General features: G+C 36.8%; 1 long non-coding RNA gene across 3 annotated transcripts in view; it reads right to left on the bottom strand.

Annotated features, from left to right (window-relative positions):
- Positions 1 to 24,994, bottom strand: part of LOC123620052 (uncharacterized) — a 68,135-nt gene extending 43,141 nt beyond the window's left edge. For 2 of the 3 annotated variants that reach the window (XR_012504108.1, XR_006728763.2), the window contains exon 1: positions 1 to 24,994. This exon is cut by the window's left edge and continues 19,078 nt beyond it. This is a non-coding gene — a long non-coding RNA (uncharacterized LOC123620052). The other variant, XR_012504109.1, reaches the window with a different exon arrangement.

Below are 24,994 nucleotides of genomic sequence, written 5' to 3'. Positions count from 1 at the left end.
TTGAAATTTCAAAACACAGGAAAGTTTAGAGCTAAGCCAAGACGACTTTTCTACTGCCCTCTCTTATTTTACCGAAAACAATATCGTACAACATCCAGGTATTTATTACTCCATTGACTTCAGTCCTCTGATTGTGAAACATACGAACACCAAGCTGGGTATTTCCATATCTTTTCTAGATGCAAACAGGATTTTCCTCACAACAGGGTGTTTGTTTCAAAAGAGGAATACATTCCAACACTTCTCTCTTTTTAAAAATTAAGTACCAGGGCTTTAGGCTACTAAGGCCCTAGCATGGGTCCATAAAAATCACAAAGACAGAATTGCTTTTAGATTTGATATTGCATAAAACTGTCTTCTGTTGAGTATTTAATTCATGGGCAATCTATCATGATTTGGAAGAGATTATTCTTCTAGTTCCATATGTGGGAATGATTTCGTGAACTCTCCTGTATTGAAATTATTGCTAAAGGGCAACAGGTATGTGTAATCTTTAGACTATCGAAAATGTCATATCCTGTATGAGATGACTTTTCAGTCATTTTGAGTAACCAATATATTCAAGGTACCATGAGGAGAGACACAAAAACATAAGACCCAGGTACTGACCAATAGGACAAATAAGATGTTTGCTAAAGGTCAGGGCAATACAAAATAGTAGGAAAGAAAATCTCTGAATGGAATTGGTAATAAACGCCATGACCAACCAGAGAAAGGAGAGACCCTGTCAGGCTGTGTGATCAAAACAGTCTTCACGAATGTGATGGGGCTTGAACTTAGTCTGAAATGATGGGTAGGATTTTGGCAGATGGTGAGGAGGGGAAGTGGCAAGCAATACAGGTAGACAGGATAGCAGAAGCTATGTGAAGGACCAGAAATTGTGAAAGAAATTTATATCTAAAACCAAGGCAGCTGATTAATTAAAACTTCAAGAATTCTCAACAAAGAAACCTGTCTAAAGGAACTTGGGACAGTGCCAAGCACTTGTGAGGACTCAAACATACTGATTAAATTATATAATTTACACAGCACATTTAACACATAGAAATCTTAAGACTTAAAATATGATTTTCCATCATGCATTGGAAAATCCTATTTGAGTTTCTACTCACTGGCTTAGTGGGAAAAAAAGAAATGGTTTTCTGGTTATGGAAAGGAGCAGAAACTTTGGACCATCTAAGGGACATATGCAGTATGTATTAAGGTCTTTCCACAAATTTTGCATAAACTTAAATAGGTGGATAAACATATATTTGATACTCTCCCCAAAACATACTTGCTCATTGCAAAAACAAATGAGTATATTGTTTTGAAACTTTCTCGTCTTTCCTCTATCTTCCCTAAATTTTCCCTAACTGCCACTTTGTGGGCAGGTATTTCAATGGCATATGTTAACTGGAAAATTTTCAGAGGAATGTGATTTTTTTGTCAACCTAAAGAAAAAAGTTTACAGATAAATATGCACTTCAAAGAAACTCATTTAAAGTCTTCTCTTAAATAACAGAATCTCTTTCTTTTTAACTTTATGTCAGGTTGACATCAAAAGTATGATTATTGATTTTTTTTTTCCTGTTTGGAGCAACTTAGCTGGCAGTCACTAACACCATTTGTTTGAAAGACTTATGAGACAAATAAAAGAGATCTATTTAGGCTAATTTTCTTGTCCAAGGACAATCTAAGGGAGTCTTGCCCAGGGACAGTGTGGGCAGTGCCTACAAAAGACAATGTCCATCTAACCGGAGGGCAAGAAAACAAGTGTGGCCATGCTGAAATAACCCATCTGTAACCCGCTGTTTTAATTACTGGGAACTGCAGTACAAATGACACAAATAACAATGTTATAGCTTAGAAAGGGGAAAATTATCTTAATTGACCTTGGTAGAACTTCTCTGTCCTAAAATAGATGAAGTTTTTTCATTTTCACAGGTAGTATTAACTCTGCTCTAACTAGAGTCTTTTTTTCCTGAGAAATTTATAATAAACAATGTCATAATAAAAAAAAAAACTTTCAAAACAGGCTTTTTTGACAGATTGTTATTTATGATATTTTTCTTCATTCTGCTCATTGTTTTCTTTATTTCATCTGCCTTTTATCAGTTTGCCTTTATCTCATAAAGAATTGTTATACATATTTTAACCTATACTTTATTCAATGCACACAAAATCTCTATCTCTGTTTTTAATGTATGCTGTAAAGTTTTAATGTAGAACATAAATCTCGTTACAGCATTAGCCAAAAAAAGAACAAACATTAAATAATAACATTATATAGGCCGATAAAATTGTTGCATCAATTACAATCAGGCGTCAGTGCACTTTTTCTGGACAAAGCAAGACAATAAATAGCTTAGACTTTGTGGCCCATAGAGTTGCTTCCACCCAATTCTGTTGTAGAGCAAAGGCAGCTGTAGACAATAAATGAGAGGGACTGCCTTCTAATAAAATTTATTGACAAAAAATAAAAAAGAAAAGAAAACAAGGGCTAGGGTGGATTTGGTGGTGCTAATAGTAGTTAGCCAATTCCAGACAGAGATAACCAAAAATCCACTTGTAGATGAATTTTTCAGAAATTAAATCATAGTATAAATAGTAGGAAAGAATTTCAAATTTTAAGATTCGTTTCAGTAACAATGAAGCTCAACGTGGCATTGGTTCATCTGCTCATGGCACTTTCTGGTATATTTTTCCTGTGAATAGAAAAACCTTATCAAGCTTAAATGTTTCTTCAACATGTTTAAATGTTCTTGCCAAACGCCTGGTTAGGTGTAAAGGAAAAACTAGATGAGGCTGACACCACACCAACTTCCTGTTTGGCAGATATAAAGGTCTCAGTCTCCTTATGCAACAGCAACATGCCAAATGCACAAAGTCTACAAGTGAGATTCTTCCTAAATACTGGTTAACAAGTAAAGTGAAACTGAAACAAAAGCAAGTCTCTGTATTGAAGTCCAGAGGTGAAAGCAAACACCACAGAGGTCTTTAACGTCTCTGTGGACTCTTTCATTCACACAGTCACCCACTGCTGTACCCCAAGGAACAATATGAGTCGTGTTGCCTTCCTCGGAAAGAGGCCCTGATAGATGAGATCAAATGTGTTAAGTCTGTATTTACGCTTTTTCATCACTTGAAACATATCAGAAAAAAAAGAGGATATTTTCCTCTGTTTCTTGTCTCAAGGATTATTAACAAGACTCAAGAACCTGTCAGATATCTATGACTCTCCTTTCAGCAGGTGCTTAATCTAGTTATAAATAAGAAAACATATTTTCCCTTTGAAGATGACACCAACTGACTTAAATAAATCCTAGTGAAGATCTGTAGTCAAATGCTATTCTAGACTACTTTGAGAAAAAATGAGAACTCTATGTCTTTGGTAGCATAAAATTTAAAACTTAAGATAGTAGTTAAGTTAATGATACTTAGATTATTTATATTAGAACACCTAGATTTGAAAATTAATCTGGCCTCAAGTTTTTAAAAATTGAGCCAAACAGTTCCATCATTTATATGATTATTTCAATATCCATATATTTCCCTTCAGCTCTTCCTTTGTTCATTCAACACAAATATATTCACCAAGCAAGGTGCTGAGGCTATCATGGTGAAAATACAAGAGCCTTGCCCTTCACAGTTTAGTAAGAATTAGATGTGCAAAGAGATAATTACCATAAAGTTATTACACTATAGTTTCTTCAGTGTGATAATTGTCTTATCAGACAGGGGTGTGATGGGAGAAAAGGAACATGATGTCCAGGCTGATGGAACAACTTGTGCAAAGGCCCAGAAGTTTCCCTAAAATGCTAAGATATGAAAATGACAGAAGTTTGGTATGACTAGAGAAGAGTAGAACAAGGAAAGAAAAGGGCCTGGGGAGAGAGATGGCAAAACAGCACGAGCAGTCTCGTGGAGATCCTGCCCAGGGGTTAGACTCAGAGAAGTCAACAGGATGATTGAATCAGGCAGAGGAAAATCAGAGGAGAGGCCAGGAGACTGGTTAAGATTTTCCAGTCTGTTTTATTTCCTATTCAAATTTAAATAGAGAGACATTAAGTCCTGCAAAAGCAGGAACCTAAAGCCTCAAACATTAGGATCCAGCATTTTCTTTCTTTAACATTTGTACTCTAGCAAAACCAAAGACAATAGCGTGTGTATTACTACAAGCCCGACCAATGTCTATGGACACAATGGTTGAATTGTGTAACTCCCTTGAGGGACCATTACTGTTATGACCATAAATACAATTAAAATGTATTGGTTTCTTCCTATTTTGAATGGTTTTATTATGCTTCCTCTTTTTTGCGTTACAGGAACAGTAAACACACAAACTGTTCATTGAACACACCTGTATTAATTAGTGTTCCCTCTCCTCCCAGTCAGATATGTCTCATTCTCCACTACCCTTCTCACTAGATTAAAAAAAAAAAAAGAAAGAAAGAAAAATGAAGCATGCTAACCTACAGCAGGAGGGAAGAGGTAGGTGAAAAATTTCATGAGAAAACAAAAATTGGGGGGTTTAGAATATATACTAAAAACTTAAAAATTGTTTTTCAGGTCATTGCATGAATTTATTTTTAAAATTTGATTGGACTAGGGAACCTCTACTTAATTGTATATGGTTAATGATTAGAATTACAAATAAGAATTCAGAATATTTTCACCTGAGCCCTTTTTTTACCCTCAAAATAAAACAATCAAGGATGTATTTCTCAATTTCATTTTACACATAGTAAGGAAAAAGCTTAGCCTTTACAATCCTTACAGATCCAGCCGTATTTCTCCGTCCACTTCCCATCATTCCTAGTATGTTTTATTCTCTTCTGCCTCCAGCTTTGCTCTGCTCATGTTTTTTCTCCTCCATGAAACGCTGCTTTCCTTTCCCCACCTGTCACATGACTGCCTTTTGTCTTTCAACAGCTAGTTCATGTGTCTGCTCTTGGTTGAAATCTTCTGATTCTCCCCGAGTTAGAGTTAGGTACCCGCACTTTGGGTTTCCCTTGCCCTTCTTCTCATCTTTCTAACGTGGCATGTATAAAGTTGAAATGTAATTCTTTGCCTTTTTTCCTGTACTAAATTGAATTTCTTGAGAACGGTGATCGTGTGTGATTGCAATTTTTACTTATGCTATCACTAGTAAAATAGCAGACACATTATAGGCTCTCAATAAATACTGAATTAAATAAGTAATTAGTACAAGAAATACAAAATACCAATGAAGTTAGACAGCTGTTACTCAAATTATTATGCATATTATAGGCTCCATTATTTTATCTACAGTCATTTTCTTTCTTTTTAAAACCCAAACAGGGAGCTGTTTTTCTAAGTTGATACAAAATCTTTGCTTAGCTTTTCTTCCCAATGGTTTAGGAAAAGTCAAAGGAATTAACCCACAATGTCTCTTAACCTTTAAATTGAAAAGCAAAATTAGGATATTTTATGTATTTATATACATATATTTATAGTATATAATGCATTCATAAACATATAAATGATGTGGGTTTCCTCTTTCATATGATGTTGATGAGAAGTTTTTAATCATTGCAATCATTTTAATCATTGCAATTAACCTCAGAAGTTCCCCAACAATAAAAGGATTAATAATAATAATAATAAATCAAAATAAAATATAAAATAATATATGTTAATTTTTCTGCATTTGAGAGTTTGGTTATTAGTTTTTGTTTTCTTGCCCTGAACTCTACCTAGAGGAAATATTTAGCCTTAAGGCTACAGACTACTAAAAATTACTTAAGTTCTCAGGTAAATTACTTGCTAAGAATTTCTGTCAGCTCCGTTGTTAAGAGATTTTTCCTCCTCAGTTGGCAGAGATGCGGCTATAATAGGTCCTTCGAAGACCTCTGGTGGTAAAAAGGGAGTATTGTTCACCTTCCACTTCACAGTTCATGCAGTTAAATTTCTCTTGGTGCATTTTCTTTTTGATATTTAACTTCTATTTTGCATAGGAATATAGCTCAAAAACAAATTGTTTCCCAAGATACATACTTCTGTTCTATTACTTGAGTCTTAACTTTTTCAACTGTATATTGAGTAAACAAAAAATACCAACAAGAACAACAAAAAGCCAAACAATTCATCATAGTGAGAATACTCTACCAATCGAGACAGCTTCAAGGTTTGAAGACGTTTCATAAAAAGGAAAGGCAAATGTATTCTATATTGCTCTGAAGTACAGAATTTGAACCAGAAAAGAAGACAGTTTTCTGGTTCAACATAACAATGCAAATGCAATGGAATACAAATGCAACAAAACAAATGCAAACGTGAAAAGGAGTATTCACAAGGTTGAACACTTAAGCCGTAGCTGATAACCCTTTCTCAAGCCAGCTACAGCGGGGAGCTTAACATGAGGTAAGTGAGCTCTGCGGGTCTTCCCACTTCAATATTTGAGAATTTTGTATCCATAATTCAGACTATCTTTGCAAAAAATTCACATTAATAACTTGTCCTTTATATAAGCCACACTTGATTATGAACTTCATTTATCTGCCAATTTATTTATTTATTTTTAGTTGAAGTATAGTCAGTTATGATATGTCAATTACTGGTGTACAACACAATGTCCCAGTCATGCATAGACGTTCATATATTCATTTTCATATTCTTTTTTATTAAAGGTTATTACAAGATATTGAATATAGTTTCCTGTGCTATACAGAAGAAATTTGGTTTTTTTAATCTATTTTTATATATAGTGGTTAACATTTGCAAATCTCAAACCCCCAAATTTATCCCTTCCCGCCCCCTTTCCCTCGGTAACCATAAGATTGTTTACTGTGTCTGTAAGTCTTTTTCTGTTTTGTAGATGTCCTTACTTAGACAAGTTCTCATCTCAGTCCGGGACTCAGCTGTCTCCTATCTGAAAATGAAGGGATGACGGTTGACTAAAATTCTGAGCATCAGAAATGGGGTACAATGCCATACTCATTGGACTTGAAATAGACCTAGTTTTAGGTTCCATCTCTGATATAATTAACTTTCCCTAAGTCATACAAATTAAATTCCCTGAGGTTCAAATGCATTGTCTACGATATGGGAGCCAGCTCTTAACCTGTTTAGTGCCTTAATTCCTTCTACAGTATCACCTGCAAATATGGAAAACACTCAGTGATTGCTATAAGATTATTTGTAATATATCGCTGAAATCTGTCTTCCGGCAATTTTCATCCATTAGCATAGGAAACTCTTAGAAGACAAGGGTCCTCTCTCTCTCTCTTTCACATCTCTTCAATGCTTAAGAAATTGCTTACACTTCTCCTAATTAGCTAAAATTCATTCAACTCTCCTCATTTGATATAGTTTCAAGCTTCCTTAACTGTTCTCATAGTCATCCTATGAGCTGCCTCTGGGGGTGGGAGGGGAGCTGATATAAATTTAAAATAGAGCATAGAGCAAGATGGTTATTAAAGTTAGTGAAAGGTTATTAGAGTTAGTGAAAGGCTGTGAGCCCTCTTCTCTAATAGTCTTAAAACTTTATCCACCTTGAATGGTTCAGCCAAAATGAGAAGAAAAAGGAATAGGAATAGATAACCTTTTAAAATTCGTTTCAGCCTCACATTACAACTGCATTGAATATTCCCCAGAGGCCTCGCTACTACAATCTGAGTTAAAAGGAACAACTTGGGTCATAAATTCAAAATGAACGTGCAGGTTCACCTCACACATGGTCAGTGGCCTGGAAAACGTCTTGTCAAATCATTTTTATAGAAAACTGAATTTCCCAAGGTTTTACTGACTTAAGTCGTTTTCAGTAAACAGAATAAAAAGATCATATTTCTTATCTCTCTGCATACAGAGTACCTCCCCTATATTACAACATTTTTCTATAGAGATCTATGTTTAATTTGGATTTTTTTCTTTATTCCACTATTATTTACATGTAAATTCTCTCCCTGTCAAGCTAAAAATTAGATGTCAACCTCATAATCCTAATTTTATGATCCAGGCATCACTAGTGAATGGACAATTACAGAACACAGGCTAAAACTGAATTATAAGATGAGGTTCTAAAGAAAATGTGTCAGAGCCAAGAAGAGGCCTCCGGTTACTTTAACAGGGAATATTTAATCCTTCTGGGAAGGATTTACCATCCATAGGTTGTTTCCAAAAAATAGTTATTTGGTGCCATATTAACAAAGAGTATAAAATAGATTCCCCAAAAGGTGAATAAAAATTTAATCCATGTAAACGTTAAAACCCTTCATTTCTGGGGTAGGAACTAGATAACCAAAGCATCATTAGAACTCTATCTTGAGCCTCAAAAAACCAAAACAAAAATAAAACAAACAAACAAAAAACAGATATAGAATAGCGCTTGGATTGAAAACCCAATTTGGGAAAAGTAACCTTTTTGTACTTCCACCCCCTCATTTGTGATAAACACCTCACCTTGAGGAGCTTCTGTGAGGGTTAAAATAGGACGCAAGTGATAAATCTTAGAACACGCATGTCTCAGTTTCATATATGAGAAGTAAGTATTACTTAATGACCAAACAATTCTAAGGACAGACACATTTTTTAAAGTAGAATATACAGAACAGTTAAAAAATTGCCACTATTTAACTACTTAGATCCCCTCAAGATCAGCATTTTATTATACAATTAGAAATTGCCTTTTCTGCAAGTAAATGTAATGATTCAGGATTAAATGCAGACATTTTACAATTATTATACTGCCCTCAATGTTGAAAAATCTGTTATTTTAAAACTTAAAGGTCTTGAAAAAATATTTCTCTTAAGATGTTCCAGCAAAAAAAAAAAAAAACCTGACTAAACGGCACATGTATAAAGATGATTACTCTTTGGATTATGGAGCTGGACGCAAGTATTAGAGTCAAATCTTATTTATGGCTTCAGCTCCCAGCTTCATGATTTGCCTGATTATGTCACATAAAACTGAGTCACATTCTGTAATAGGTGCTGAAGTTGCTATAAAACTGCAGATTTAAATTTATTAGATAAAGGTTCAGGAATATACACACATCACTCACGAGGCCTGAAAGAGAACGAGTCTGCAGCAGAATGCTATCATTGTTACCCTCGTTAGTACCCTTCAGTTCAAATGACCAGGTTACCCCTAGTTCTGCCTGTTTGGGAAGGAGGTTATTATTGTGTTCTCATTACTCAAAATTGTCTCTATTAAAGTAATTAGACATGGATACTTCTAATATACAAATAAAATGACAAGCTCACCAGAAGTGTCAGACCAGACTAGGTCTCATATTTGAAATTCAGGGCTCCTGTCCCTCAGAGGTAACAGGAGACCTGGAGATAACAGGAGTCACTGAGCCAGGTGATAACACAGCCCAAGCCCTGACCTCCAGGCTGTGCTGCTTATTTCTACTTTCCTTGTTTAATCTAAGCTTTAACCTCATGCAGAGTTTGGTCACAGGCTGGGACAATTGACCACAACTTGAGTATGATGACATTTTTTTATTGCCTAAGCTGGCATGGATCATTTTAAATTTCTCATTTTCCTGAGTTGGGAATTCCCAGCTGGCCCTGTCTTCTTACAGATTCTAAACTTGGCTGGCCTGTGGTTGTATTTTGACTCCTTATCTATGCTACAGAGAAGGTTGTCTTATTTCAGATCTTAGCTGTTTCTTTCCTTCCTTCTTTTTTTTTTTTTTTTTTTTTACATTTGTATCTCCTATTACTGTACATTAGAAGAAATAGGTCTCAAAACATAGAGCTATAACTATACAATATATAACTATATATTATCTATAGCTGCATTTTATGATATGGTGGCCATCAAACACATGTGGCAATTTAAATAAAAATCAATTAAAATGAAATAAAAATACAAATTCACTTTCTTGGTCATATTAGCCCCATTTCAAGTTCTCAATAGTCCCATAGGGCTATTGGTTACCATGTTGGATAGTGCAGACATAGACCATTTCCATCATTGTGGATAGTTCTCTTGGGTGCACTGATCTACAGGATGAAGCTAAATATTGAAAAGAGGACAAACAAGGCTGCAGATATTTAACCTATTATGAGGCTGTTGGAAGCCCTGAAGCTTACTAAATTATTGCAACAAGACATACATAGATTATGCAATCATAGGATTCTGAGTTCATGTGCTTTCTTTTCAACCACATGTGTGTTGTAGCCTACTAAGAATTTTTCTCTGAAGTATAATCCTATGATTTTGCAACCAGAAGACCTGGGTGCAAGTTCCAGCCCTGCCCCTCGCTAATGTGATCTGTACACCTAAGTTCTCTGAACTTCCATTTTCACGTTTGAAAATTAGGATGATAGTCATTTTGTCAACTCTGTGTGCTCTTTGTGGTAGATTTTACCAAGGTGTATTAAAGAAAAGTTGGCCTTTTTATAGTTAAAGTTTTATGTTTCTTTAAATCTTGCTTTTTATTGTCTTAAGTAGAATACTTCTCATCACTATTCTAACAAAATCCCTAGTCTAAAATATCAGTAACATTTCATTTATATTCTAAAAAATGAAGGACAAAGGTAAATTTGGATGATAAGAAATACCCAGCTCCTTCTAGCCATCCACAGACTTGCCCCAGATTGCCCCAAGCATACTTCCTCCCCATAGTATTTGACTGAATAAAAAAAAAAACATGTTGCCAAATAACCGAGAGTTTTCATTATCACCTGAAGATGCGTTAGCAACACCAATGCCCATCTTCTTTAGGAAGTGACTCCTTGTGATGAAAGGTACCACAGTCTTGATTCTGAAAGCTGGTACTTGGTTTGTTGGTTGGTTGGTTGATTTTTTCACAAAAACAACTCATGCTGGGGACATAATTTGTCTATAATTATAGAAGACTGGCACTAAAATAAATTTCGGTACCATTCAAGTATTGTACCTTCCACAATTCATTCCTGTATAACCAAAAGATGCATTACTAGCCTTAATTTAACCATCCTCTAGTGTTCATCTCCCTCCACAGATATAATCACATTTTGAAACTTACACTGTAATGGTATAAAAGAAGCTAAAGCGTACTAACTTTTTATCTTACTTTTTAAAAATTACTCTGGTACCAAGGGACACACATGTAACCTAAGCTAATTGTGACTTGTTTATTACATTTATACTAAAATATTTTGCCAAGTCAGTATGCACACACTTATTTCTAATTAGATTTTCATTTTAATCATATGGAGGTCTGATTCAATTTGAAATCTGCTAAAAATTCTAAATAGGCAGCAGAACATTATGCAATTACAGCACAATTTGCATAACAACATTGGGCAATAAATATATCCTTAAGTGTGTATATCTCTAAGGATTTTCTCCTAGACTTGGACTTGCCTGGCTCTTCACTCTATTTCCCTGTGTGCAGGAGTCTCATGGCTGCACTTCAGACCCAATGATCAGCTCCGTCTACTTGCTCTTAAATTCCCTTCCCCTGTGCCTTGCTAACATGCCAAAACCTCTGGCATATCATGTGTGAAATCTTTAGACCATGACAGGCACTCAGGTACTGTTGCCTGAATCACCTGCTGCATTTATCCCCAGCAACCTCCAGTGTCCCCCACCACCCTCCTCCCGTCACTCACTGGCTACTGTTAAAATCTGTCCTGGATCATTCACCTGCCGCGCCACAGGAGTGCGCCACTAGAATGTCCCCAGGCCTCAGAAACCCCAGTACACCTGAGACCCAGTGCTGGCAGAAGTCTGGAAGTCAATGCAATCTGCACTGTCAGGGAAAACAGCACAGGAGAAAGGGCTGTTTGTTTGCTCACTTGTTTTTTCCTTTTAAGAACTGTTTTTTATATTTAGAAATGTCTCTTATTCTCCCAAAGAAAGCAGTGTTCGATAAAGAGTAAGAAGAAGGAGAATGAGGCAGAAAAGGAGGAGGAGGAAGACGGACTGGAAGGAGGAGGAGAAATTAAAAAGGAAGAGTTACAGTAAACGCTGTTTGTCGTTGGAGGTGAACTCACGGAGAATTTTCTCTGAAAAAGATGTTAGAAGTCAACGCGGACTTGAAACTTCACTTTAGTGTATTTAGTGAATGATTCTGCTCTATTTAAGGGGACCAACGGGAAACAAGATATAATTTTTTCCCCTAGCAGCTCAAGGATCTTGCACTGTTTACTCGTGATTTATTGATGAAAGGATCAATAGCACTTTCTCTGTTTCCAGCTATTATTTCAACAATAACAGTGTAACCTTGCTTGCAATCAGTGCCCCAGACCCAGACGGAAATGCAATTCATCAGTCTACCTCGCATTGACATGGTGTCCCAGACTGGTCCTTGTGCGGACAGATTGCAGAGTCGGTGAGGGACAAAATTGGTTCCCACTATTTTTTTTTTTTGCTGAAATTTACTTTATTCCTCACATGACAGTATTCAACCTCAGGCATTTAGCCAAAACATAAGTACATATACTATGTAAATTAGGAAATTTTCTTTTCATCTGATGTTTGCCATTTAGTTAAAGTTACATTGCATTTTATATCAATTTGCAAATAATGATTTTGAAATTGGCTATTGATAAATAACAACTTTTAAAAGTACTAAATCAATTATACCTAATATTATTTCTTTAAGCCATATAGCTCTACATTCAATAGCAAGAATTTTGTCAACTACCATTACCATCTCTGGAAAACTCCACCTAGCTTCATTTGAGAAAAATTTATATACAAGTTTATTGATAGGGTTTATTTTCCTAAGGATACATGGAATCAAAGAGAAATGCATCATGCCAATGAGAGAAATACAAAGATGTACAAAAAATAATGAAAGATTAGGGGTTCTTTAACTGTCTAACCATAGAGGAATAATGGAATGAATTATAAGATATCAACACAATGAAATATTCTGCAGCTATTTAAAACTGTATCTGTGAGAAATTTATAATAATATAGGAAAAACATGACGTGCACTGGTTGAAAAAAAAAACCTAAATAGAGTTTGGCATTACTTATACACAACTATGAAAATCCTTAAAGGTGAATATAGATAAAACATTAGAAGAAAATACATTAAAGGTTAAAAGAAACTACCTTTGAATGATACAATTTAAAGAAGGTTTTTTTCTCTTTTTTCTTAAACATATTTTTTATTGAGTTATAGTCATTTTACAATGTTGTGAAGGTTTTTTTCTCTTATTTCCCCTTTCTGTATTTTCTAAATTTTCTACAATAAAAAAGCAAAATACATTTTTAACTGGAGAACCTATAGCTTTTCCCCCTTTCTTGTAGTCAGATCTCCCCAGTAGGGCTTTATTACTTTATAGTACTGACATTTTCTTATCTGGGAAATAAGCTCACCAAGTGGGGAAGCAGATTCAAAACTCAAAGTTCATTTGTTTTAAATTACCTAGGACTTTGGCTTCTTCACTATTCTTCACCAATTATCTAAAACTAACACACAAAAAAGGTAGAACTTGGAAGTCATGTCAGTTTTTAATTTAAATCCAACCTAGCATATGTGTAGCACAAAAAGGGTTACTTTGAAATCATTTTCTTTCAAAGTGACAAACTACCAAATGAAAAAGAAGAAATGTTTGTGAAAAAAGTAATTTCAATATTGCTAGATGGGAATATAACAGGTTTAGCTAAGCAAGGCCTGAACAAGGGGTCATTTATAAATTTAATGAATTAGACAGAGAATCCGTTATTTATGGAGGTGTAATTTAGCTGTATTTGTTCAACTTCACTCCTATTAAAAAACAAAAACATTATCATAGCACAGTTATTGCTTTTACTTTTTAAACTTATTATTTAATAATGACTATTTGAGAAACTATCCTTTAAAATGTCTTAGGATCTTGCATCTAAAACATACGATACCTAATATCACACGAGCTTTTAATTTAACCACGTGAAAAAGAATACAGTATAATTACCTACCATTTTTAATTTGTCTTAGCCACCTCTGATACTCATGACCATAACTTGCAATTTAAAAAACAACAATAATTAGAGGACTGACAAACCATGTGTTAGTTCTTAACAGGATACACAGACTTTCTGGGATAACAAAGATTGGAGTGAATTTTCCAAATAGTTTACTCAGTTGATGTCCTGTTCCAAAGTACTAGACAAAGTCAGTGCAAATCACTGGTATTTCATGTAACAAAGCTAGAGTAGCACTTTCTGAATAAAACAAATTTCTCATGAACCGAATGTGGTGCATCTTGGCCTATTTTGTGACAGAGATTGCCCAAAGAGGAGGAAATATATCTTTCATTTTTATTTGAGGACCTAGAGTCCATATTGACTTAAGTATATCTTTCTTTGATATACTTAAAGTAACAGACCTAAGATAAGGGGTGTGCTGTAAAATACACACTAGGACAATTCATCTTTTGATACCCTGGATGACATCTGAAAGCAAAATTTTATTTATCATAACTGTGTTTGGAGAGACCACTAATTAGTACATAATCTAATTTCCCTTAATGATCTAAAGTCTCATTTTCTAATCAAAGTTTCAATTCTCCTCCTCCATGTCCTAGATTTCCTGGCCAAATGCAGTCTCATACACACACACACACACACGCACAATCAGAAAAACACTGATGAATTCCAAGGGAAAATACACTGTTGAGTGTGTGTGTGTATTGGGGTGTGGGTCGGGGTGGGGGGGCAGAAAGAAAATGGGAGAGAAAACTAGATATCCAGGCAGATTTAAACTATATGAAAAATATGTGTGGAAAAATTAAAGACTGCAAGGAAATATTTCAATAATCCTTAAAAATGTTTTAGCAATGTCTGGAGTATTCAGCTAAATGCTGTATGGTGAGGCTTGCTTTGATGGTTAAGAGCTTTGCAATCTAGGAATCTCCATTTTGAACATAAATAAACATTCTTCCTTTTGTGTGTAGAAACTGAAGGAGACTGAGCTTGTGGATTTCTGACTACAAGATGGCTTCCAGGAGTTCTTTTACTACCCACTCCAACATGCACTTTCTGTACATATACTCATTTTCAGATGATTTACTTCTTACTCCCAGAAAGGAATACAGAAAATAAAATCAGTTCTTGAAATAGCTTTTTTGAATTCATGTGATAACACATACGGAGCTAGACCTAAACATCTTACTAACTGGCATCTACTAGGCATTCCACAATGGGAATTCTATGTCCATTAGGACACCTCTGATGCTTGAGAATGGGAAATTGGGATATGGAATAAGGAAAAGTTAGGCAGTAAAGAGTGACGCTAACTCCACTGGTATGGTTGGTTCTGTAGTAAAATTGAGTCTGCCCAACGAAGGATTGTCCCACATTGTCTCAGAGGTTTATGAGTTCTGAGAATTCAAAATTTTTACTTCTTCGTTTAAAAGTAAGCATTAAAACTAATTTTGACAGGATTAAAGGCAAACCACTCTTTTTCAGTAATAATTCAGTAATAATTTTAAAAAGATAAGCCTTTAGTTTCTTAGGTCAGTGTTTCTCAAACTGGTAAACCTTGGAATTTTCAGGGAGTAATAAGAAAAAGTCTAAGTAGTCATATGACACCTGTGAGTTCCAATTTTCCTGGTATTAAGAATCATCTGTGGAATTAAATATATGACTTTTCTTCCCCTAGAGGGTCAACAATCTCAGTACAGACTATGGGAGGTAAAATGACAGGACTACCAGAGGTAATTTTTATCACCAGGCAAGTTTGGCAAATTCTTCATTAAAGGAAATTGGCACCCAAATCTAAAGCTCAGAGGAGTCGACGTTTTCCCAAAGGTCAGAGGCAAGAAGAGAAAAATGTTTGGCTCCAAAATCCCTGATATTTTACTACACCAAACAGAACCCCAGTACCATCCACCTCCAAACTTCATCCAGTGCCATAGCCAACTAACCCAATTCAAGTTAAGTATACCATGCAGCATGGTACTGGTTATTTAACATATTGTGAAATCAGCAATCTTGACTGTGGAATTACAATGTGTAATCTTATCCCATTGTCTTGACTTTTCTTCGTCTAAATAAAACTGTCTTGCTTCCGCATATGAGTGGAAAATGTAGTTAATAAACTGAATTATTTGAAATTTAGGATACTTTTGGAAATTTATGCAGACAATAGAAAGCATATTTGAATTTGATAGTGCTTTAAAAAGAAATGGAGGACTTTTTGCTCTAATGTGAAAGCAGGCCCTTTAGCATGAAGCAAAACAAAGAAAGAGTGTCCTCTTTCTTGATGCTAATTCACTCTGGAGTCATGTGTCTGAGTCTCGGCTTAAGGCTTCTAAAAGACTGGGAAAAATGTCATGAAATGGATCCATTTAAAATATCACGGGGATTTGCTGGCTTATTCGTTGTTGGCACTCGCATGTTCCCAACCAACAGTCTGAAGGCCAATGGAGCTCACTAAGCCCCAGTGACTACTTTTAAAAAGACTGTGGATTTCAGTACCCAATGGAAATGCAAAGGCAATAGCGTAAAAAGACTGGAAAGCAGCTCTTCCCACGTCTGTGATCCAGCCAAGTCAAAGAATAAAGAAGTTCCTCACCTGCTTCTTTATACTCACTCAGGCAGGGAAGCAAAGTGTATTGACCACTTCTGTCTTCTGGCCCTTTCCTAGCTGGATAACCTTATCTCATTGCAATTTCCCTTTAGCCCACCCTGTCTCCTTTTTCTCAAGACTGAATCCTACTCACCCTTAAGATTCTAAGACCCCATCACAGAGAGGTCTTCTCTGATAACTCTATATATAATAGCCACTTTGGTTTACTTTCCATGGTATTGCAATTTTTTTTTTTTTTTTTGCATAGAACACAGCTTTGGCTGTCTTGTTTACATTTGTATACCCAGTACATGTACCAGTCCCTGGATGACAGAGGTGCTAGATAGAAAATGAAGGAATGAATAAGAGAATGAATTAGTAAATATCCTATATTTAGTATTCACCTAAACATTAGAGATGTTAAGTTGAAACAGACGCAGTAAACTCATGGAACTTCCTGAACCAGAAGAATGTTAGGCAAATTTAAAATCCAAGGTTTGTGTTTTAGAAAGGTCACTGTGGCTGGGTAAAAGATGAAAATGAATTAGAAAAGAACTGGACTGGAAGTAGGCTGAATACTTTGGAAGCTACCACAGTAAAGTAAACCAAAAATTGTGAGGCTCTGACGTAAGGTGGTGATATAGGGAGAGATAAAGAAACTGACCCCAAAGATGTTAAGAAGGGTGACTTACTGTCTGCAATGATGAGGAAGATGTTGGAGATTTGATCTGAGATTAGTCTCAGGTAGCTACATAAATAAAGGTGAAATTCACTGAAATAAGCATATAGTGAAAGGGCCAGGTTGCTGTGAAAATGAATAAGAAGGAGACAAAATATGTGTTAAGATTCTAACATATTGAGTTTGAACTGTCCAGTATGTTGTTTTTCCCACACCACCAAGCAATTAACTCAGTTCTTCATGGACACTGACAGGGTGTCTCACAGATTTAACTCAATTCTGATACTGTCTATCTGGAGTTAACCATCAAATCCCACAGGGTAAGGGCTCAGTCCTACAAGACCGCCTCCCCCACCCCAATTCAGCACTAATCCCAAATCCACATTGTGGTCTGTGATTCTAATTCGCAGGCTTTAGATCAGAGGTTCCAACAACCCCCTCCTGGGTTTTCATTAATTTACTAGAACAGCTCACAGTTACTTACTAGATCACCAGTTTATTACAAAAGGTATTATAAGGGATACAGATGAAAGGCCAGATGGAAGAGATGCATAGGGTACGGTATGGGGAAAAGGGTGCGGAGCTTCCATGCTCTCTGAGTGTACCACTAAAAGAACTCTCCAAAGGTGGTCCCTTTGGGTTTTGATTGAAGCTTCATTTCTTAGGCATGATTAATTAATTCATTGGTCGTTGGTGACAGAGTTCAATCTCCAAACCCTCTCCCCTCCCCAGAGGCTGGGGAGGGGCAGGGGCTGGGAAGGACTGGAAGTTCCAAACCTCTAATCGTGTGATTGGTTCCACTGGCAATCAGCCCCCACCCTTAGGTTACCTAGGGGCTTTCCAAAAATCACCTCATGGACATAATAAAAGACACCCACTGCTCTCATCACTTAGGAAATCCCAAGGCTTTAGGAGTTCTGTGCCAGGAATGGGGACAAAGACTAAATATATATTTCTTTTTATAAACCACACTATCACAGCTGTCTGTTGGATCTAAAAGTTGAGATGCTCAGGGGGCATTTAGATACATGTATCTGAGAGCTCAGGACAGAGATAGGTTAGTAGTTTAAGTGGGGAGACTTTGGTACATACAGAGAGAGTACTCAAAAATATAGGAAGGAAAAAATAAGCTTAAGAGCCTTAACAGAAATAAAAGACACGAAGGTCAAGGACAAAACTGGAACTTTTACATGCAAATTGGCACTCATAGAAACACATGCAGCCTCATACATCAGAGGGTGGCTGGCTTAGCATCCATGAAGGGAATAAAAATTTCCACTGCACCTGGCTGAAGCGGTTGCCCATAACAGCATAATTATAAAGTAGAACTGTCTTCTTGGGAAAGCCATGTGCTGAATGGGAGAGTTGGAATAAAGCCAAAAACCATCATCTTCTGAATACAGTGGGTACCAATACATCATAGCCTTTGGTAACTGTTACCCTTTAAGGAAAAAAAAAAACCAAACTGTAAAATTCTTTCCTTAGAAAAGTCAGAAATGTCAATAGACTTTGGTGAGCTAAAAAAAAAAAAAAAGAAAAAGATGATATAAGTTTTAATTCAGTCTGCTAATACGCATCTGATCTTCCTCTTCCCAAGGGACTCTTCTCATTCTGTAAGTACGGACACTTGAGCTAGGAAACTTATAAGGGTAGCATGTTTACTGAGTATGTGCAAATTTAAAACTCCCATAATTAAAGCTCATAGTTTTTGATACCCACTAATGGCTTTCCTCTCACCCCACGATGCTGTTCTATTCTAAATCACCACACGAGGGACGTGGATATTCATAATGATGGATTGAAGTGAAATCTGGAATTATTTCTTCAATGGGGAATTGTGAATGAGAACAAAAATTAAAATTTCTAATAAAAAATTTAAAAGCAGCAGGCTTTTGTACTGTTTGTAAAACTGTACATTAAATGACGTTTTAATTCAGTGAATATACTTTATCATAGACTTTTGAAGCTCTATACAACGTGGCTTTGCATACTCACCCTTCTTTCTTTCATCTCTTTTATAATCAAATAACCAAGTCAGTGAACAAACACCTAACTGGCCCTGTGTAAGCTGGTGGGATGCTAGCGATGAACTAGACCAGACGTCTAGGGCTCCAGAAGGGCACCTGCTTCCACACAGGTCACTGTCAAGTTTATATAGAACAGGTCCTGCTGGATTTCTGAGCTACTTCAGTGTGTTCAGCTTTACTTTGGCAGATCCCTGACTAGCGCTCTCACCGGGTCCACCTCCAACACCAGAGCCATGTCCTAATCCAGGACACTAGACTGCCTGTCCCATCCACCCCTAAAAGCAGGCAAAGCCACAAACCTGGCCTGCTCTGGTTCCAGAACTAGTTCTGTTCTAGCTCCTTCTTCAACATCTGAGTTTTTCTTCATTAATTCTGGCTCCAGAGAGGAAAAAGTCTTTTGAGAGGACGTAGCAGTTGAGCTGGGACTTTAAAGAAAGAAGAAAAAAAAAGTCTACGGATTCATTTCTAGCTGGGAAAAGAGCATGAGGAAAGGCAAGGACGTCTGCCCTGATGAGGCAGAGCAGAATTACATGGATAGTTTTTAAATACTACTGATTTCCAGGGCTCCAAAAGGAACGGAATACAACACAAGCCTTACAGATAGCGCGAGAGCATGGCTTTTGGTAGACTTTGTTTCCATGGGAGACAACAATGGCTCCTTTTTTGAGCAACATTTCTTCGGAAGTGTTAGAGCAGGCAGACAGCTAGATATGAGCAGAGAAAGGGGGACACACAGACCAAATGGCCGGAATTGGCCAGAAAGGAGGGGCACAAGCCAAATGCAGGAAAACATACATCATGTAAGCACCAGGGGTCCCTGGGCAGAGAAAGAAAAGCAGGAACCTTTAGGCTGATAAGGGGCCACACCTTTTGGGGTGATGAATGGCCTGGAGACAAAGAAAGAAAGGTGAGAAAAGGCAGGAATTTCCAGTGTCCAAATGTAACCTTTTGCTCATTATGCCCTCATTTCATTAAAATTAGCCTTGCATATCAGAAGTACCCATCATGCACTGACGCCATGACACTTCTGATCCAGACTAAATAAGGACAAAAATCCCTCCTCCCTTTGGGAAGGTGGAGTTGGGATTATAATCAGGGAATACGACCCCAAGCTCTTCCCTCCCCAGTGAATATTCCGCCCATTCATTTTTACACCCTATGTAACTAACTTGCCAAAGAAACTCAGGGCAGCTGCTCACCTGAGCCTGCCCACTCTCTCTTTGAGAGTGTACTATCCATCCTTTAATAAATCCTGACTTTACTTTTTTTAACCTCTACGCCTGTCTCTGAATTCTTTCTGGGATGGGACAAGAACCTGGAACACTGGTTGCATCCACCAGCAACATAAGCATGTACTGCATTTAAGAATCACTACATCATTTAATCCGCACAGACTCCCTGAAGTGTTTGTTATAATTAGCACCATTTTATAGAGGAGGAAACCTGAGAGCAGCTTGGAGAGGAGGAACTTGAATGCAGCTCTTTCTTACCCCAGAGCACTTACTTTTACATTGAATTACCTGGACAAGTCATGACACCTTCTGGCACCTTGGGAATTGAAGTCCTATTTCTCACATTGCTTCCATGAGAAAATAGGTTGTAACGTCTAAAAAATTAACTTTCAAATGAACTTCTAGAACACAATCTATTTTTAACTCGATGGAATTGTCTATGTAGTTTAAAATGGCCTATCTCCTCATGCAAGATGATGTTTCCTACAGAAATAGCAAAATTACTAGACATGTGAAGCCTTAAGGGAGAAACTGTGTCCTCATATAACACATTTCCTAATTCTAACCTGTCTCAAAAATGTACCTGAGCATCGTTTACTTATATTTTTCTTCTTTTCCACTAATTCATATTTACCTAAGACATAATCTTGAGACAACAATGTTTACAAAATATACAAAAATAGGACAGTAAAAGATAGTTACACTGCATGAACTTACCATTCACACCCAAGTTTGGATTCTGAATTACTAATAACCTTCTACTTTTAAAGCCTTTGCCATTTAAACCTTTGTTTTACAAACTTTTCTTCACTCGTTATTGCATGAATGAAACAGCCACTTCCATCTAAAAATCACACACAAAATCACATGTCTAGTGCTTTCATGAATCAGTCAGAATTTATCCATCCAACAAGTACGGAGATCCATCTTTGTGCTACACTGAGTCAACTGCTGGGGTCCAGCACCGGAGGCAGGAGGCAGGATGGATGTAATCCATATGTGTTCCCATAGATTCACATGCTCTCTGGAAGTTAAGGTAGACAATTGTCTCTTAAGGAACAGACCTTCCTTGGACACAGATATACTGCATAAAATGTGACAGACTTCATGTTTCTCCTGTTTTCTTGGGTACTCTACAGTCATTGATTTAAATCCATACCCCCGAACAGTCAATGTTGGTATGTAGATTTAAACGTTGGTAATGAGAATTAAAAATCATCAGTCACCTCGAGAAAAAGAATAACATTGCCAAGGATGTTGTCAAAAGAATTAGTCAAGAGTAAATATACAACTTTCAAAGGGAAAAATACACAAATCTAATACTGTCCCTCAAATTATTGTCAGTATAACAGTTCATTTTCAATTATCTACCATTCATCAAAGAGCTTTACTGAAATTCTAATTACAGGGTTTTGTTTGTTTGTTTGTTTGTTTTAATATATACTGGCTATTTCTCTAGCACTTAAATAAGTACTAAATTTTGAGATCTGTATATTAATAAAATCAAAGGGATTCTGATTCTTTCAAAGTACTCATAATTTTGTGAAATTTTCTACCAGATCGAGTCCTTTTTGCAGCCATGAAGGGAAAAGAGTAACTGACTTCCATGCCATTAAATAATAAATGTTTAACTTTTACTTCCAGAATATTTCAAATTGCATTTATTGATACTTGACAGAGCTTTTATTATTGATAACTTACATGGAGATATATTAAATTTGGAGCTCTCAGTGGTTTCAATATTAATGTGAAATCTCTGCATTGCTGATTTATTGCAGAAGGACTTCCCTCAAGTCACTCAAAGGACCTAAGCTTTTGCTCCATCTGGAAATCCTGTTGAGAAACATGGCGGAGCTGTACTCGCTGCACACGGAGGGAAAGAACAGCAAGTCACAGGCGTGCAGACTGAGAAGCACTATGGGTATGAATTGGGAGAGCAGGGCAAGACTACCTAGGGTCAAATATTGCTGTTACATTTACTAGCTCCGAGACCAGGGGTGTCATCTTTTAAGTAACTGTGATAAGATAAAAAGACATAACTCACGTAAGGCACTCAGGCTAGTGCCTGGCAAAAACAAGTGCTCAATATAAACAGACAACCTATCACAAAATAAACTGACAGTGTGGGGAACCTGATGTGGATTCTCTCATTTAATCTTCACGACAATATCAAAAAGTAGGTCCTCTTATTACCCTGATCTTATATGTAGCTGATATTTTGTTACAGAAAGAGAGAAAGAAGGGGTGGGAGGAGGAAGGAAGGAAGGAAGATTAAGCTTCTTAAAATGAAAAGATTAGATAACAGACAACTTGGTTTTGGCCTGTGTTTCACAATTCTGGATGTTATAAAAATATATAACTAATTAGCTGAATATTTATAAACAACTACATCTAATTACAAACATTTATTAGTTACCCAGTGCCTACTTATGAAGCCTATTTATTACCTGGGGATTTTATGGTTTCTTCTCTCGAGCCATTTCATGGCACATAGAGTTGCTGTCAGGAAAACAAAGCTAAGTCAGACTGTAGATCATTAGGACACACTGGGTGAGTGCCTCTTACATGCATAGCACTGCCGTTGTCCCTGTTTGGCGGAGGGGAGAGAAGTGAACCAAGGAATAAGATTATTAAGGTGTGGAAGAGATTGAACCAACAAAGCCTGGTGGGGGAAATTAAAGACATGTGTCCCATCATTATGAATAATGAAGACAGGTTTTCAAAAACTTAACAATAGTTAAAGCTTCAAAGTAAAAAAAAAAGCCATTTAAATAATCATTCACAGATTAAATACATTTGTTCTGTTAACATTTCCTTGGGCAATTTTCTTCCCTAGCACTCCTCTGACCTCCTTAAAATTTGTCTGCATTTTTTGTTTCTCAAAATTGCTCCTCAGGCAAATTTCCTGTGCTACAACTCCAAAGACAAATAGAGGTGAAGAATGTTTCCTAGTAAAGTAATAATTTCCCCAGCATTATGAGTTAATCTCTGCTCACAGCGGCTGTACTTCACATTGCCCATTGCTTTGTCTCATACAGGTTTTTGATTGATTTATCAATACAGACGTAGAAAAGAATTTGTATATTTACATAATGTACACATCATTCTTCTGTTGTTCTGATGGACCTCACTTTGTGTCCTCCTCATAAAGCTGACTTTTTTGTTCTTATCAAAATGTATCTGGGATTCATTGTTTTAGAAAAAGCAGTAGCCTTAGAACTGAAGACATCTGTGTTTGCATCCTAGGGTTCCCCTCACTAACCATGTGCCCTTAAGCAAATCATTTAACCATCTTCAATTCAGTTTCTTCTTAAATTGCAGTAATCATCCTTACCATAATTATCCCATAAAATGTCTGGAAAGCTGAGGTATAATATATGTGATTTAAGAACAACAACTATGGTATTACTAGAGGATCTCTGGTCCTGAGGTAGTTTATTTTGTCTCTGAATTTTGTCCTAGAAATAAAAGATCTTTTCAAGTAAGCAAGTTGATGGTCATGCTGTTGACAGAAGTTTCAGATGTTTGAGCACTTATCCCACTAAAGGCTGCGCCAATGACCCTAAGTGGGAGAGAAGTCTCCAGTAGAGTGAGTATCATAATACTCTTATTTATTTATTCCTTCTTCTCTTGACTGAGTTGAACCATAATCCTAAAGGCATACTTATTTGCAAACAGCAAAACGCTTGTAAAGGCACAGAGTGCCCACCAGTCCCAGCTTGCTTCACCAGTGTTTGCACACAACAGGCCCAGGGACTCAGGCTACCCGTGAACCCCCTCTCTGGTCCATGTCCACCCTCCAGGACCACTTCTCCACGGCATCCCAGCTTCCAAAGCCATCTAACACCATTTTCTGTGATAAACTCCTTGTTGCAAATCAACCATGAGCTGCCAGATCCACCAGAATTATTCCACCAAGATAGTGGCTATCATCCACTTGCAAATGCAGGCATGCTATACTTAACGTCTCTGGGTTTCCATTTCCGCCTTGAAGATGTGGCCCTGGAGGGTGTAAGCCACTACTGGGCAACCACCTGATCAACCTCCATAGCCTGCTGGCCCCAGAACAGGCTGAGCAGAAGGCTCACCCTCAAGCATGACAAGGAAACTTTCAAGCCTGGCGGCCTTCCTTACTCTGGAGCCTCCTCCCAGGGGTGGGCCAGGCGGAAACAATAAATTTTCTTTTTACGTTTAAAAAATTATCCCTTTAGAGGTGATCCATTTAGTTATTCATTCATTTATTTTTATCTCTCAGTGGGAAGAATTTATTCCAAATTGAAAAATTGTGGAAGGCTTCCCACAATTAGCTGGGATGAACTCTTCATTGCTTCCAGGATGAATTCCAACTCCTTAGAGTGGCATTTAGAGAATTTATCACTTTTCCCCAAATATATTTCTAACCTTTATTTTTTCATTACACACTTTTCCAAACTCTTATGCCCCAACAATATAAAGCTACTGGACTTTCTACAAACACAACAAATATTTCAATCTCTTTCCCATTTTATCATGCAATTTCTCTAACTAGGGATGTCCTTCCTTCCCTTTTCCATTTGCTGGCATCTTACTCCACATCCAAGATGTAATTATCAAATACTTTCCTGATGGAAA

Source organism: Camelus bactrianus, chromosome 3 (assembly GCF_048773025.1).
Source record: "Camelus bactrianus isolate YW-2024 breed Bactrian camel chromosome 3, ASM4877302v1, whole genome shotgun sequence".
NCBI classification, from domain to species: domain Eukaryota; kingdom Metazoa; phylum Chordata; class Mammalia; order Artiodactyla; family Camelidae; genus Camelus; species Camelus bactrianus.
Note: the sequence above shows the minus strand (reverse complement) of the source record. Positions and strands in the feature narration are given on the sequence as shown.